This window comes from Chiloscyllium plagiosum, unplaced genomic scaffold, assembly GCF_037043375.1.
Source record: "Chiloscyllium plagiosum isolate Xiang-an unplaced genomic scaffold, Cpla_swu_hap1 HiC_scaffold_35, whole genome shotgun sequence".
In the NCBI taxonomy this organism is placed as follows: domain Eukaryota; kingdom Metazoa; phylum Chordata; class Chondrichthyes; order Orectolobiformes; family Hemiscylliidae; genus Chiloscyllium; species Chiloscyllium plagiosum.
The window spans coordinates 11,040,405-11,054,147 of NW_028270173.1; the positions used below are offsets into that span (position 1 = coordinate 11,040,405).

The window sequence follows — 13,743 nt, forward strand, 5'->3', positions numbered from 1 at the left end:
GCATGGCAAATCCACCTTACTGTTAACCTGGTCCAATCAGGGATCCCTAGATGATAGATATAATTCGAAGTTCTTCTGATCCTGGGCCTGACCAAACTGGCCAGAAACAGGTCCAGGCAACGGGCCGTGGAGGGGGTCGTTAGGGCCGACTGCCTGCCCCTCTTCTGCGGTTACATTAGAGCCCGGGTGTCCTTGGAGAAGGAGCACGTGGTGTCCACCAACACCCTGGAGTTGTTCAGGGAGAGGTGGGCACCGGAAGGGAGTGGAGTGCATTATTTCCCCCTCCAACTCTATTTTGATTTAATCCCTGCCCTCCCCTTCACTGTTTGATCACACAGCATTGCCCTTTGATGTGAAGGGCACTGCTTGTCACTGGCCACTCGGGTGTTTTCCTAACTTCCTGGTGGTGGGGATTGAATAAAGATTCGTGCATCTTGTGTCTTTCACTGTATCTCACACCTGCACACACACAACATGGGTGCTGGGGAAAAAATAAGCAATACCGCAGTTAGGCAGTATGTGGGGGTTTAAAAAAAACAGGAGTGTCAGACATCCTGTTCACTCAGAAAAAAAATAAATAAACAGAAGTTCTTCTGATCCTGGGCCTGACCAAACTGGCCAGAAATAGGTCCAGGCAGCGGGCCGTGAAGGGGGTCGTTAGGGCCAACTGCCTGCTCCTCTTCTGCGACTACGTTAGAGCTTGGGTGTCTCTGGAGAAGGATGATGCGGTGTCCACCAACACCCTTGCACTGTTCAGGGAGAGGCGGTTGCCGCAGGGAGTGGAGTGTATTATTTCCCCGTCCAATTCTATTTTGATTTAATCCCTGCCCTCCCCTTCACTGTTTGATCACACTGCATTGCCCTTTGATGTGAATGGCACTGCTTGTCACAGGCCACTCGGGTGTTTCCATTCTTCCTGGTGGTGGAAATTTGAATAAAGGTTCGTACACCTTGTGTCTTTCACTGTATCTCACATCTGCATACACACAACATGGGTTCTGGGGAAAATATAAGCACTACCACAGAAAGAAAAGAAAAAAAGAGAACAAAAAACAGAAGTGTCAGGGGTGTGCTCACTCTAAGAGCTGCCTAAAAAAAACTAAAAAAAACATGAGTGTCAGGCATCCTGCTCACTCTGACAGCTGGCTCTGAGGTAGTTGGAGCTGCATCAAGGTAAAAGAAAAACAAGGAGTGTCAGAGATTCTGGCGCTCTGACAGCTGGCTCTGAAGAGGCGGCGCTAAAGCCAAGGACTGTTCATGTGTAAAGAAGGCGTGACTTGGTGATGGGATACAAGACTCTTGTAGAGTTATTTCAAATGTCAAGATTTCAGCAGATGACAGCTGAGAACCAAGCTGCTAAAAAAAAATAAACAGAGGTTCTTCTGCTCCTGGGCCTGGCCAAACTGGTCATAAACAAGTCCAGGCAGCGGGCTGTGATGGGGTCATTGGGGTCAATTGTCTGGCCCTCTTCCGTGGTTATATCTGAGCCCAGGTGTCCCTGGAGAAGGAGCACGAGGTGTCCACCATCAGCCTAGAAATTTTCAGGGAGAGATAGGCACCACAGTGTGTGGAGTGTTTTATTTCCCCCTCCAACTCTATGTTGATTTAATCCCTGCCGTCCCCTTCACTGTTTGATCACACAGTATTGCCCTTTGATGAGAAGGGTACTGCTTGTTACTGGCCACTCTGGTGTTTCCTTTCTTCCTGGTGATGGAATATAAAGAATGATTTCCACACTTGTTGTTTTTTACTGTGTCCGACACTAACAGCCACGTGACATGGGTGCTGGGGGAAAATCAGCACTCTCGCTGTCAGGCAGTAACGTGGGAATAATAAGAGATAAAAAAAGAACAGGAATGCCATTCAGTTCAAACTGACAGCTGGCACTGAGCTAGGTGGATCAGTGTCAAGGACTCTCCTCATGGAAATAAAAAGTGACTTGATGCTGGATATCAGCCTCAGTCGAGGTATTTCATTGGGAAACTGAGATCCACCATGAAAGGTGAGATGAAATCAAACTGGAGTTGGAGGGAGACATAATGCACTCTTGCTGCTGCTGCAGTGAAAAAATTTCAAGAAAGAAAAAAGGAAAAAAAACAGAAGTTCTTCTGCTCCTGGGCCCGGCCAAACCAGCAATAAACAGATCCGGGCAGCATACTGTGGAGCTGGTTGTCAGGACCGATTGCCTGCCCCTCTTCCATGGTTATATCTGAGCCCAGGTGTCCCTGGGGAAGAAGCACGCGGTGTTCACCAATACCCTTGAGACTTTCAGGGAGAGATGGGCACCATAAGGAGTGGAGTGTTTATTTCCCTCTCCAACACTATTTTGATTTAATCCTTTCGCTGTTTGATCACGCAGCATTGCCCTTTGTCGAGAAGGGCAACCTTTCCTATATTTTAAGAGGATTTGGGACTCACCTCTTACTTTCACATCAACTGATATAAGACTTTCCACTTTTTTTCCAACAGATGATACAAGCAGCTTAATAGAGGATGCTATGTAAATGCAGCTTTGTCACACTTCAGTGTTTGGACTTGCCCCTCAGGATTTCATGGTCTGGGTGCAGCATGTGAGATGGATACACAGAGAAATCCCAGCTCCAGGCTGGGAAACAGGCGAGGAGGTGGAACTAAGGGGTTTGACTGAAGCAGTGAATAAGTGAAAGAAAGAGAGGCACAGGAGATTTAATTTACTATTTATTTTAATACTGTGACACATGCATTTTCATTAAATTTATTTACAGCTTGATTAGGATTTTATAAAATATAACTGGAAATTCAATGATACATTGAGTGAAAACCTTTCGTTAGTGCTGTTTTCTGACCCCCAAACCCTGACTTCTGACCCTGAACCTAATACTTTAATAACACCCTGACATGGGGAAATGATGACTCTTGATTTCATCACTAGACTATTAATCCGAAGTTCAGGTAATGTTCTGGGGATCAGATTCAAATCCACCAGATGGTAGAATTTGAATTCAATTAAAAAGAAAACTGGTGTCAAAAAGTTATTGATAACCATGAAACAATTTGCATCTGGCTCACTAATGTCCTTCAGGGAAGGAAGTCTGCCATCCTCACCTGGTCTCCAGATCCATAACAATGTGGTTGAATCACAACTGCCCTTTGAAATAGCCTAGCAAGCCATTTAATTCAATAGCAGTTATGGACAAGCATAAATGCTGGTCAGCCAGAGATGCCCATGATTCAAGAATGCACTGACATCAGGTCACTATGAGGTCAGGAATGTTGTGACCTCAAGTTCCTGCTCCTTTCTCAGATCCAGATTCAAACTGGATCAGATTCTCAGAAACTGGTTTAAGTAAGATGTTTCAAAGAAAGGATAAAGTTTCTCAGTGAATTTATTTCCAGTGAAAGTATGGAGATGGGACTTGGTGTCTACATTGTAAAATGAAACTGTCCCAGATTCATAACTGAGATAAACTCCCACATTCCTGGGGATCAGGGAAAGGGAATGGAGGGTGGAAGTTTATATTAAACTGACCCTCAATCTGCCCAATGGTCCAGAATCAATTCTCTGGGCTCAGACTGACCCATTTCTTCCTCTCCACAGATTCCGAGGCTACTCACAGACTCCAGTACCGATTCCTCTCCACCTCCACGACCCAGTAGTGTTTCCCTAATGTGAATCCCTCTGACCCCAGGGCACAGGGACAGTTTGTAAACCTGTTCTCAGTGACAGGGAGACTCCTCTGGGTCCCAGTCCACCTCAAACTCTTCAGATCCTCAGACACCTCAAGCCGTGGATTCACAGTTTCCACATCCAGGGTCACTGAGACTAAGAACAAAATACCCCAGAAAATTAGAGGCTGTCTCTTGGCTTGTGAGGGAGGTTGTGTGTGATAGTGTATGCATATAGGGGAGGAGGGGCGGTGTCATTTGACAGTGTGATGGAAGGGGTGTGTGTGTGTACGCGCGTGTGCGCATATGTTGTGGGCCGTGTGGTTGTGGGGAGGTGCAATCAATTTTGTTCAGCATGAGTTCCCTCTGAGAAAGCCAAACTGACCCACACAGTCACACCTTTCCTCTCTAGGTTGAGATTAATTCTCTCCTTCAGAGTTTATCCAATAGTTTCCCCACACTGATCTGAGACTCACTGGTCTGTAATTCCCTGATTTACCACTACTATCCTTCCTGAAACGTGTAACCCGCATTAGCTTGTCTCCAGTTCTTTCGCACTTCCAATGTGGTCAGAAAGGAATTTTAAATTTGAGTCAGAGTCTTTGTAATTTCCTTCCTCACCTCCTACCGAAACCTGGGATACAACCCATCTGAACCTGGTGATTTGTTCATTATCAAAACCTCCAATATCTCCTTGCCTCCGAAGTTAGTCTCCTCAAGAACCCCACAGTCCCTGCTCCTCCAACATCCTCCTCCTCCTCCTGAGTGAAGGCAGAGTGAAGTTTTTGTTCTGTCACCATAGGCTTAGCGGACCATAGGGCCTGCTCTCTTATTAGAGAAAAGTGACTGGTGGTGATCTAACCTGAGGGCCATCAGACATCAGGTGAGGGAAGAGGTTGAGCAGGAAAGTCCTACATGGTAACCTTAAAGTGGTGATGGGAATTGAACCCATGCTATTGGCATCACACTGCTCTGCAAACCAACAATCCAGCCAACTGAACTACTCATGAACACGCCACCAATGTCCTCCATTGTGTATGGTATTGTCCTCCATTGTGTACCATACACAATGTGCCAGGTTAATGGATGCAGTGGGACTGGCAGTCTGAGGTGTATTTATTTTAGTACAACAAAGGAGTACAACGGGTAGGGCAGATAAGCATAGAGCCTAGACTAATATATGTATGTTATGGCAATACAAAGACTTGGTTTAAAAATGTGTTGCTGGAAAAGCGCAGCAGGTCAGGCAGCATCAAAGAAACATGAGAATCGACATTTCGGGCATAAGCCCTTCTTCAGGAATGAGGAGGGTGTGCCAAGCAGGCTAAGATAAAAGGTAGAGAGGAGGGACTTGGGGGAAGGGCTTTGGGAATACGATAGGTGGAAGGAAGTTAAGGTGAGGGTGATAGGCCAGAGGGTGGGTGGGGGCGGAGAGGTCGGGAAGAAGATTGCAAGTCAAGAAGGCAGTGCTGAGTCCGAGGGTTGGGACTGAGTTAAGGTGGGGGGAGGGGAAATGAGAAAGTTGGAGAAATCTGCATTCATGGTTGGAGGGTTTCGAGGCAGAAAATGAGGCACTCTTCCTCCAGGCGTTGTGTTGGCATGGTCTGGCAATGGAAGAGGCCAAGGACCTGCATGTCCTTGGCAGAGTGGGAGGGGGAGTAAAAGTGTTCAGCCACGGGGCGGTTGGGTTGGTTGATGCGGGTGTCCCAGAGGTGTTCTCTGAAACATTCCACAAGTAGGCGGCCTGTCTCCCCAATGTATAGGAGGCCACATCGGGTGCAGCGGATGCAGTAAATGATGTGTGTAGGGGCAGGTGAATTTCTGATGGATAAGGAAGGATCCCTTGGGGCCTTGGAGGGAAATGAGAGGGGATGTGTGGGCGCAAGTTTTGCATTTCTTGCGGTTGCAGGGGAAGGTGCCAGGAGTGGAGGTTGGGTTGGTGGGAGGTGTGGATCTGACGAGGGAGTCGTGGAGGGAGTGGTCTTTCTGGAACGCTGATAGGGATGGGGAGGGAAATATATCTTGGTGATGAGGTCAGTTTGGAGGTGGCAGAAATTATGAAGAATGATATAATGTATCTGGAGGTTGGTGGGGTGGTAGGTGAGGACCAGTGGGGTTCTGTCCTCGTGGCGATTGGAGGGGCGGAGTTCAAGGGCAGAGGAGCAGGAAGTGGAGGAGATGCGATGGAGAGCATCGTCGATCACATCTGGGGGGAAATTGCGGTCTTTGAAGAAGGAAGCCATCTGGGTTGTTCGGTATTAGAATTGGTCCTCCTGGGAGCAAATGCGGCGAAGGCAAAGGAATTGGGAATATGGGATGGCGTTTTTACAGGGGGCAGGGTGGGAGGAGGTGTAGTCTAGGTAGCTGTGGGAGTCAGTTGGTTTATAGTAAACATCCGTGTTGAGTCGGTCGTCCGAGATAGAAATGGAGAGGTCTAGGAAGGGGAGGGAGGAGTCTGAGACGGTCCAGGTAAATTTGAGGCTTGAGTGGAAGGTGTTAGTAAAGTGGATGAAGTGTTCAACCTCCTCGTGGGGAGCACGAGGCAGCACCGATACAGTCATCGATGTAGCGGAGGAAAAGGTGGGGGGTGGTGCCAGTGTAGCTGTGGAAGATGGACTGTTCCACATATCCAACGAAGAGGCAGTCATAGCTGGGGCCCATGCGGGTGCCCATGGCTACTCCTTTGGTTTGGAGGAAGTGGGAGGATTGGAAAGAGAAGTTGTTCAGAGTGAGGACCAGTTCAGTCATTCGAAGGAGGGTGTCAGTGGAAGGGTACTGGTTGGTTCGGTGGGAAAGGAAGAAGTGGAGGGCTTTGAGGCCTTCATGATGGGGTTTGGAGGTGTATAGGGACTGGATGTCCATGGTGAAGATAAGGTGTTGGGGGCCGGAGAAGCGAAAATCATTGAGGAGGTGGAGGGTGTGGGTGGTGTCCCAAATGTAGGTGGGGAATTCTTGGACTAAGGGGGACAGGACCATGTCAAGGTATTTAGAGATGAGTTCGGTGGGGCAGGAGTAGGCTGAGACAATGGGTTGGCCGGGGCAGTCAGGTTTGTGGATTTTGGGCAGGAGGTAGAAACGGACGGTGCGGGGTTGTGGGACTATGAGGTTGGAGGCGGTGGATGGGAGATCCCCTGAGGTGATGAGGTTATGGATGGTCTGGGAGATGATGGTTTGGTGGTGGGAGGTGGGGTCATGGTCAAGGGGGCAGTAGGAGGAGGTGTCCGCAAGCTGACGTTTAGCCTCAGCAGTGTAAAGATCAGTGCACCAAACTACTACCACGCCTCCTTTGTCTGCTGGTTTGATAGTGAGGTTGGGGTTGGAGCGGAGGGAGTGGAGGGCTGCACGTTGCAAGGGTGAGATGTTGGAGTGGGTGAGAGGGGTGGACAGGTTGAGGTGGTCAATGTCGCGGCAGCAGTTGGCTATGAAGATATTGAGGGCGGGTAAGAGGTCAGTACGGGGTGTCCAGGTGGATGGGGTGTGTTGGAGGTGGGAGAAGGTGTCGTCAGAGGGTGGGCGGGAGTCCTGGTTGAAGAAGTAGGCGCGGAGGCGAAGGCAGCTGAAGAAATGCTCGATGTCTCGCCGCGTGTTGAATTCGTAAATCCAGGACCGTAAGGGGATGAAGATGAGGCCTCTGCTGAGGGCTGATCTTTCATCCTCAGTGAGGGGGAGGTCTGGAGGGATAGTGAAAACACGGCAGGACTGGGAGCTAGGACCAAGGACCTGGTGTGGGACTGGAGCTGGGAGTAGGTGGCGGGGTTAGGTGTGGGGGCGGAGCTACACGTGGGGGCGGGGTTAGACATGGGGGTGGAGCTAGGCATGGGGGCAGGTTAGGCGTGGGGGCGGGGTTAGGCGTGGGGGCAGGGATCAGCGTGAGGGTGGGGATCGATGTGGGGGCGGGGTTAGGCGTGTGGGTGGGTATTGGTGTGGGGGCGGGGTTATGCGTGGGGGTGGGGATCGGCGTGATGGCGGGGTTATGCGTGGGGGTGGGGATCGGCGTGATGGCGGGGTTAGCCGTGGGAGTGGGGCTTGGCCCGAGGGCGGAGACGCATGCGGCGTGGTTGTTGTGCAGGTGAGTGACGTCAATAGGGGTGGAAGTAGATGCGACGACAGCAACTCCGGAGCGGAAGTGGCTGCGGCAAATGCAGAAACGGTGTTTTTCCCATTGGTTGTGGACCCCTCGGAGGCCGTGAATCTGTCAGCGATGGTCTTCCTGGCGATTGTGGTGGCGGTTGTCTGGGCGGCGATCGCGGAGGCTGCATGGCCGGTGGGGGCGGAAGTGACGTCATTGTTCGCGGCGGCGGTTGCTGCAGCGGCCATGTAGTTAATGGCAGCCGAGCGCTTCTGGAGGTCGATGGAAGATTCTGGAACGGGTGAGGAATCCGGAGTGTTGGGGGGGGGTGGGTAAGTCCATGAAAGTCTTTGATACTTACTGTCTTTAATTCCCGATATGGCTAGGAAGAACTGTTTGTTTAGTGTATGGATTCTTCTGTGGATAAAGAACAGTAGAGATCCTTTCCAGGTCTGTGAGAGTGTTGTCCTGAGCTGGGGTAGGTCTAGTTGCAGGGAATGTAGGTAGCGGCGCATGGCTGCAAGCGTGGAGCGGAGGATCCGGAGGGAGGGCTGTTGCTGAAGGCTTCGGATTTGTTGTAGGTACTGGTTGTCCTGGTTGGGTCCAAATTTTGTTGGTCTGAACGTAGTCCAGAGTCCACGCGGAGTCAGTCGGTTCCGTAGACAGGTGCTGAGGAAGGAGATGTGGCTGTGGTAGCGAGTCTGTTTGAGGACGTGGCTGAAGAGCTTCAGGGCAGAGGAGATGACCTGGGGTGTGCAATGAGAGAGGGACTCACTGAGATCCTTGTAGAGGGAGGAGGAGAGCTTCTTCAAGGAAGGCATTCTTGCAAAGGGCTTGTGCCTGAAACGTCGATTCTCCTGTTCCTTTGATGCTGCCTGACCTGCTGCGCTTTTCTAGCAACACATTTTTAAGCTCTGATCTCCAGCATCTGCAGTACTCACTTTCTCCCAAAGACTTGGTTTAGACAAGGCAGGACTGGCAGCTCAACATTCCATAGTTTCAATGTTTCAGGCATAATCGAGAGAGGTGTAAGAAGGGTCAGGGGCTGCATTACTGATCAAAGCTGAACTAAACACAATCATCTTGAAGGGTTCACCTAGTTAGGAATATGAAAGATGCAATCACTTTGGTGGGGTTATACTATAGGCCTGCCAACAGCCAGCAGGAGGTAGAGAATCAGATATGTTGGTAAATCATGGAAAGATGTAAAAATAGCAGGCTTGTTGTAACGTGTGATTTTAACTTCCCAAAGGATTCCCTCAGGCTTAGATGGGACAGAATTTATTAGGTATATCCGGGGGAGGGGTGTCTTGAAACAATAGGTAGTTCGTTTAACTGGGGATAATGCCATACTAGACATTGTATTGGAGAATGAGCCTGGCCAGATGATCAAATTTTCATTATCTCTTCCAGATCCAGTGGGCAATCATTTTGGAACAATGATCGTAATTCCTTAACTTTTAAGTCAGTTATGAATAAGGATAGTTACGACCCTCAGGTCAAAGTGAAAGTTTGGGTGAAAGTGCAAAATTGGGGGCGTCCTAATTGCAACAGCATTAGATAGGAACTGCATGAATTAGATTGGGTGGGCAGCAGTTTGAGGGCAAGTCCACATCTGGCACAAGTGGGGGAATTTGAAAAGGCATATATAAGACTTCAGAACCAATATGTTCCTATGAGGATGAAAGATAAGGGCCACAAGATTCATGAACCCTGGATGACAAGAGATGTTGAAAATGTAGGCAGCTGAAGGTGTGGGATAATTTCCTCTAAAAATGTCCTAGATCTGAAATGATTGATCTCAGGCAATCACAATCATGCTCGATTTGGCTCAAATCGGTGGAGAATTTAGCCTTGATTCCTTTTGACTCTAGTTTTGTGAGGGCTCCTTTATGCTACACCAAGTCAATTAACAGTCAAAGTGATTACTTGTCCAGTGTTCTTTGTATACTGAGTGCTTAATTATGCTGCCTTTGGTAATTGTATACGTAACAGTCTGAAGTTCAAAATATAAATCAGGACATAGGAACTTATTTGAGCTTTACCAGGTTTAATGGCATCCAGCATTTCTCTCCACACTGGAAACGGTAAACTGTTGAATTTTTCAGTGGACAGGACACCATCTGTTAATGATGCATCATTGACAGCCTCATCACTAATCCTGTAAATATAAGACATTAATTGGTTATGAAGTCAGTGTAAAGACTTTTCTGAGTAATTTCACAAGTGTGAACTGAGTTGCAGTAAACTGCATGTCCTACCTCGTCTTCCGAGATACTTCCTCCTGAAATAAAAAAAACACAATCTGAGTTGACAGAGACTGACTGTCTATAACCAGAAAGTAGCAATTACACTCACATTGTTACAAGCTGCTGGGAATTGTCAATTCTGTTTGTTGCAGACATTGAATAGAAAGAGGATGTGACACAAAGGACATTAAATACCAAGATAATGTATAAAAATTTAAAACAATTGCAAAGGATTAAAGGAAACATTAATATATTTTACTGGCATAAAGATCTGATTCGAATGTTTAAAATTAAGAAAGTGGTCAATTCAATTGATTCAGTGAAAATATTTTCACTTCAAAGAATTCTGAAAATGGATCTGTGAACATCATCCAGCTACAATAAATCCAACAGGGTGTTCAGGAAAAAGATCTTCATCAAGAAAGTGATGAGAATATGGAATCCACTGTCACAGTATGACTGAGGAAACTGTATGAACAGGAAAGTAGAGAAACCCATGAGAGAGAATGGAGCAGAGGGAGATAGTGACAGGGGGGATGAAGGAGGATGGGTGTCTGAGTCATGCTGGGACTGTTCAGTCACACTTTCACTGAAATATAATCCCTCACCTTCAGAAATAGCACTCTGTCTTTTTGTTCCAACTATTTCTCCAACCTTGAGAGTTTCTTTTAAATAGAATTTAAATTCTCTTGAAATTCACAAAGATTTTGCTCCATTGCTTTGAGAATGCTTTCCTCTTGTTCCCTGAGATCTCGGAGTAAACTCTGCTCCTTCTCAGTGAGAATCTGGTGCATTTTAGTGAACTCGGATTTGACGTGGGTCTGCAGGCTGCTGGATTCCTCCTGTCAGAGAAATATAAAAACAAAATGTTACTGTGTTAAAAATAACAAATGAACATCTCAAATTTCAATGTTGAGCTCAGGAAGATTTTTACCTGAATTTGTGAAATCTTTTGTTTCTGCTGCTGCTTCAATTCTAGAGCTGCTAATTTCTTCTTTCAGAGAATCTAAGGAAGACTTCACCCGATCCTGAGATTGGGAGACAAATTCGGGAAGTAAAATTTTTAGACATTATCATGTGATGAAATAATCAAGGATGAAATCTGTTCCCTTTTACCTTATAGATTTCAACAGCTTCTTTAATCGGGATGAAGTGGTGCTCCCTGTGTTTCCAGAAATCTCTCCAAACCAGACTGATCAGTTTCTTGTCAGTTTCACAAAACAGCTTCAATTCTTTCTCATGTTCCTCACAATGAAACATACTTTCCTTCTCTTGCAGTTTCAGACATAATTTTTGAGCTATTTTGGCCAGATTCGTCAAAGCCTGATTTACCTTGAGGTTTCTTTGTGGAAATTCCTGATTCCATTCTGGGCAGGAGTTTATCTCCTGGTTTTCCCAACTTTGGGTGATACAGGAGCGGCAGAAATTGAGCCCACAATCCAGTGTAACCGGATCGATGAAGAAATCCTGACAAATGGGACAAATTATCTCCTCGGTTAAACTCTCTCCCTGCTGTCTGGAAGCCATGTTCACCCTCAGCACTTCCGGACTCAAACCGCTCCCAGTTTCAGTGTTACTGCGCTGTTGAACACATTCAGCTCAGTCACTCCCTCAGGGAATTCACTGCATATATTCAAGGAAATTTGTCTCTATCATGAACACTCTGAGAGGTGGAGACAGTCCCCAGAGCAGAATGAGGAATAAACAGCGTTAGAGCAGCGACAGGGAATCCCTGAAGCCGGGAGGTGAGAGGGAAAGTAGGATGGGAATGGTGTAGGTGGGTGGAGAGAGGATGGGAGGGAGTGGGGATGTTGTCCTGGGAGTGACTGGCAGCCTGCTGCTCTCCTTCATATCCTTCAGTCCCAAAGCAGCCCCAGGCATGGATGGCCAAGTTGTGTTTGTCTTTGTGGGAAACACAAGCTGAAACATATTGTCCAGTGCCTCCTCACCTCTCCCTTACAATCCACCAGGATCCTCTCAATCCTCACTTCGGGAGTCACTGCACAGAACTGAAGAGCCTCATCCCTGGTCCCATTCTGGGAAATCTCCCCTTGCACCATCCCTTCGGCCTTGACATCCTTCCAAAAGGGCAGGCCCAGAACTGGCTGCAGCTTGGACGGGAGACCAGTGGGAATCCTGTCGGTGCCATTTCTCCAGGCTCACTGCTGGTTCCCCCTAAGTACAGCGGGCAGTCCAGGGAATTCCCCCTGGGGACTCAAACCCCAATATTTTCAATCAAACTGAGCCTACTGCAGCAATTCTCCGTCAGATTGTATCTCCCTCTCCCGGAGAAGGGGCAGGGGGAGTCTCCACGAGAGTCTCCTTCTCTTTAATAGGCACCGCATTTTCCCAGAGCATGGTGGGAATGTGGGACTCACTGCCACATGGAGTTTTTGGTGTTGCCTGGGTGGCCCAACCCGGAGTAAGAGAGGAGTTTTCCCAATAGGGGATCCCACAGGCAGTGGAGTCAGATCAGGCCCTTCACAGGACGGGGAATGCAGGCGGGGATTTAGGAGAAATGGTCTCCCTGACTCCCAAATCGATCCGAATATAGAAGGATGTATCTCCATCCATGATGGGGTGGGTGTTAAATGGGCTATTGATTGTGACAATGACTTCTTCCATTTCTGAATGAAATGACCTGATGATGCCGATTCTGAATCATTGTTGTAATGTCCTCAATTGCCCTTTGTTCATGATCTCAGTCCCTGTTGGAGGCAGCTCTATTGTCACAGAATTATATGAAGATGCTTGAAACGCTTCCGTTGAAGTCGTCTCCTGGGTTCCCAGTTGAGAGTGACTTCTCGCTGCTGGAACATACAGACAGTTTGATGTTTGAACAAAAAGACCCAATGTCCAGTGTTGGTTTGAAATACTCACAACAGCGGTCACTTTGGTCAAGGCTCCATTTGAACCATTTCTCTCCCTGTAATGGGATTTTTATTCATATCACTGTCTACTTTCTCCAATTCAAAACCCAACTGGTAACCTCACTCTATTCAGTGAGAGGAGCTGAAGTCCCTCAGAGGGTGAGTCTGGTGACTAAATTATGGGTGGCTCAGTGGTTAGCACTCTGCCTCACAGTGCCAGGGACCCGGGTTCAATTCCAGCCTCAGGCGACTGTCAGTGTAGAGTTTGCATGTTCACCCCGTGTCTGCGTGGGTTTCCTACAGGTGCTCCAGTTTCCTCCCACAATCCAAAGATGTGCAGATTAGGTGAATTGGCCATAATAATAGGTGCATTAGTCCAGAGGGAAAAGGGTCTGGGTGGATTTCTCTTCGGAGAGTCAGTGTGGATTTGTTGGGAATCTAAACTAATCTAATCAGCAGCAAGGAACTGGCCAAGGCAGAGAATGTATGTGCCTGTTTTCACTGGAGAAGATGCAACTGAAATTCTTGATAGAATTTAGGGGAGGGTAGAACTGATACAAAACTAGGGGTCAGTGAGCTGCAACACGGCACAAAAAACCCACCCTTCCTGTGGAACAATAAATCCCAAACCACATGATGTGCAACAACTTACTTTAACCCAAGAATACAGAGTACAAGGAGCAGGAAAATGGTGATGACTCAAATCTCTTTTACTGTCACTTGTTCTCCAGTACAAAAGTACAGGAATACAGTGAAAAATCTTTACAATGGCTGCATTTTAATAGCGCCATTGGAGGCACAAGTAGCTAGATATAAATCTTCGAGGAAGATAAATATTGTTATACAAAGAGGATTGAAAGGAAAGCAGTATCATTACTTACACAATGTGAAAGAGATATAAAGTATGGTC

At 47.5% G+C, this 13,743-nt stretch overlaps 1 long non-coding RNA gene and 1 pseudogene across 1 annotated transcript; both read right to left on the reverse strand.

The window, feature by feature from the left end:
• Window positions 1-2,749: 2,749 nt before the first annotated feature.
• On the reverse strand, window positions 2,750-8,249 carry LOC148140054 (E3 ubiquitin-protein ligase TRIM39-like; annotated as a pseudogene).
• Window positions 8,250-9,752: 1,503 nt separating this feature from the next.
• Window positions 9,753-11,164, reverse strand: LOC148140055 (uncharacterized). Its single transcript, XR_015752946.1, has 4 exons — window positions 10,898-11,164; window positions 10,572-10,805; window positions 9,976-9,998; window positions 9,753-9,875 (listed from the first exon to the last, which is right to left on the reverse strand). It is a non-coding gene; the product is annotated as an uncharacterized LOC148140055 (long non-coding RNA).
• Between the last annotated feature and the right edge of the window lie 2,579 nt (window positions 11,165-13,743).